Genomic DNA, 4,032 nt, shown 5'->3' with positions numbered 1-4,032 from the left:
AGTTGATCCAGCGAAGATTGAAGCTGTGTTAAATTGGGAAAGACCAAAGACGCCGACAAAAGTTCGAAGTTTCTTGGGGTTGGCAGGATATTATCGAAGGTTTATCAAAGATTTTGCGAAAATAGCAACGCCGCTGACCAAGTTAACTAGAAAAAGTGAAAAGTTTGAATGGAATGATAAGTGTGAAGAAAGTTTTCAAGAGTTGAAAAATCGATTAGTAACCGCACTAGTACTTGTATTGCCAGACGAGCAAGGAAATTTTGTCATTTATAGCGACGCTTCGTATCGCGGGTTAGGATGTGTACTGATGCAGCACGGTAACGTCATCGCATATGCTTCGAGACAACTTAAACCTCATGAACAAAAATATCCTACTCATGATCTGGAATTGGCAGCGATCGTATTTGTGTTGAAGCTTTGGAGACATTATCTCTACGGTGAAAAATGTGAAATCTACACGGATCATAAAAGTCTGAAGTGTATCTTTACGCAAAAGGAGCTGAACATACGACAACGTTGATGGTTGGAATTGATAAAGGATTACGATGTCACGATCAGTTATCATCCAGGGAAAGTAAATGTTGGAGCACATGCGCTGAGCAGGAAAGAAAGATGAATCGATTAACTTCATGTGAAGAATTAACCAAGGGATTCGACAAATTGGAAATTGAGATTCGTATTTCCCATGAATCTGCAGAAGCTATCTACACTATGACTTTCCAACCGGAGTTGTTAGAGAAGATTCGCCGCTGTCAAGATGAAGTGATGAGTCAAGATGACGACCTGACGAGAGAAGAGATCACAACTCAGAGAGATAACGAAGGAATTTTATGCTTTGCGTCAAGAATCTGGATCCCTAATGTGGTAGAATTAAAAGAAGAAATAATGCGAGATGCGCACAGTTCAAAGTATTCCATTCATCCAGGAAGTACAAAAATGTATCGCGATCTGAAAGAAAACTTTTGGTGGCCGAACATGAAGAAGGAAATAGCTGAATGGGTGAGTAAATGCTACACATGCCAGCGACTTAAAGCGGAACATCAACGTCCGAGCGGATTATTACAACTGTTAGACATTCCAGAATGGAAATGGGAACATCTAGCGATGGATTTTGTAGTAGGACTACCAAGGACAAAAGCAAATCATGATGCGATATGGGTAATCATTGACAGACTCACAAAGTCAGCACAATTTCTACCAATTAACGAAAGATTTTCACTCGACAAGCTAGTGCACTTGTATCTCAAGGAAATTGTAATGCGACATGGAGTTCCAATATCTATCATGTCCGATCTAGATCCTCGTTTCAACTCAAGATTTTGGAGACAATTTCGAGAATGTTTTGGAACCAAATTGAACATGAGTACCGCTTATCATCCGCAAACTGATGGGCAAAGTGAAAGAACTATTCAAATGATTGAATACATGCTATGAGTTTGTGCGATCGATTTTGAAGGCAGCTGGGATGAACATCTACCTCTGGTGGAATTTTCTTATAATAACAGCTATCACGCCAGCATTGGAATGCCACCGTATGAAGCATTATACGGGAGGAAATGCAGATCACCAGTACATTGGGATGAAGTCGGAGAACGCAAAATTTTGGGTCCAGAATTAATTCAACAGACGAAAGAAAAGATTGAACTCATTCAGAAACGACTCCATGCAGCACAAGACAGGCAGCATAAATATGCAGATCAAGCCAGGAAAGATATGGACTATCAAGAAGGAGAAAATGTACTACTCAAAATATCTCCATGGAAAGGATTGACCAGGTTTGGCAATAAGGGTAAATTGAAACCACGATACATCGGACCATTTAAAATTTTGAAGAAAGTGGAAAAAGTTGCATACGAATTAGTTCTACTGCCTCATATGCAGCATATTCACAATGTGTTTCACGTGTCAATGCTTAAGCGATATAATCCTGATTCTAGGCATGTAATAGAGTATGAGCCGATAGAAATCCAAACTGATTTGTCTTTTGTAGAACAGCCGATAAGAATTTTAGATCGGCGAGAGAAAATGTTGAGAAATAAGTCTGTATATTTAGTGCGAGTGTTGTGGAGAAATCCTATGGTTGAAGAATCAACCTGGGAACTCGAAAGTGAAATGTTAGAGAAATACCCTCATTTGTTTTCATAGAAGATTCTGAGAACAGAATCCTTTTAAGGGGGGAAGGATGTAACGACTGGGAAATTTACGTTTATATTATATCATAATTATAATAAAATATGTGTATTACTATGTCATTTATGTGTGATTATCTGATAAACCCTAACTGTTATGTGTTACGTGTATTCCATGTCATTTCTGTAATTTTAAGGTATTTTTCAAATATTTTATTATGGATTCATAGGTTTCATTTCAAACGTTTTACGACCCAAATAATGATTTTAAAGCCAGTATTTCAAATAAAATAATGGGCCTTATTTTTCATCAAATGGCTTTTACAATCGCATTATTCTGAACATCTAGATATTTAATAAATTTTCTCGTTTTGCGAAAATTGACTTTCCGGGCCCCATTGGGTGTCAAAAACCCCACAAAAATCATATTTTTATTTTTATAAAATTATAGGACTTTTATTTATATTATTTCTTTGCATTTTGCATTATTCACAATTTTTGGGAAATTTTGGCATATATATTGTATATATAAAATATTTATAAATTAAATTTTAATAATCAAAAATTATAAAATTAGGGGCCTATTAATTTTAAAAAGTGTAGAATTAGGGCCTTAATTTTAATTAGGAGTATTAATTTTACTACTATAAATAACTTAATTTTTATTTAATTAATTATAATTAATCATTAAAATCTGCAAAAATACATAAAATTCTCTGAAATCGGGTCGGGAAGAACATGTTCGGGTCGAAGAATCAAGTCGTGATTTCTCACTGATTACAGCATCAAATCGTGTGATTCAAGTACTCAAATCGAAGGTTTTGATCCGTTCTTTCTGTTTCTTGCATCAATTTCACGTTTTATTGCATCGTTTTTTATTTTTGATTTCTAGGGTTTATGTTCGAATTAGGACTTTTTGATTCTAGGGTTATTTTGATGTTTTGATGATTGATAAAGCTTTGTTGGATGATTTACAGTCGATTTATGGTATTTAATTGAACAAACGATGCTTGGATAGTGATTCACGATTTCTAGGGTTTATGTCAGATTTTCAAAACACAACTCGATGATTTCTGTGAATATTTGGTTCTTGTAATGTTAGGGCTTTGATTGTATATGTTCTTAGCTTCAATTTGCACTATAGAACGTTGAGTTTGGTTTACAGAATCAAAAGATGATATTTTGGCCGGAGTTCATGTCGATTTTGACCGGAGATTGTGATTCTAAGATGTTTTTGGTATGTTTTGGCCGTGGTTAGATTGCTGTGTTGATTTGCAATGAAAAGCACTCAAAAACAGCACCAAACGGTGTTGATTTGAGACTGATCGGAGCTGGCCGGACTCCGGGAACTCACCGGATTCTGGGAAAAATCCGGTGATGTTCTTGGCAACCCGGAATCCAACCCGGTTGACCCGTTTCCAGAACCCGGGTTTGATCTGATTTTGTCAAAAATTGGGTTCTGACATGTGTTTCTGTAATTTTGATTTTGATTTTATTTTTATTAATTTTAAAAATCAGTTTTATTTATTTTGTAAATTGATTAATTAATTGTTTAATTAATTGATTTATATTATAAATAATTCTGAATTATTTTCTAAAAATCAGATTGAATTATTTTCTTAATTATTTATTATTTAATTATTATTTATTAACTATTTAAAAGTGATTAATTATTTTGATAATTAATCAAATAATTTTCAATAAATCATAATAAATTCAATTTAATTCCAAAAATTATAGAAAAATTATTTTTAATTCTGATTTTTCTTAAATAATGATTTAAAAATTATTTTTGAGTTTTAAAAATTAGTAATAATTATTTATAATATTAATAAATGGAATTAACAGTATTTAATTGATAATAATTCAACCATTAGTCCGATTTGCGTGAAACGAAAGCCTG

The sequence above is a fragment of the Apium graveolens genome, chromosome 5 (genome assembly GCF_009905375.1).
Source record: "Apium graveolens cultivar Ventura chromosome 5, ASM990537v1, whole genome shotgun sequence".
NCBI lineage: Eukaryota > Viridiplantae > Streptophyta > Magnoliopsida > Apiales > Apiaceae > Apium > Apium graveolens.
Note: the sequence above shows the minus strand (reverse complement) of the source record.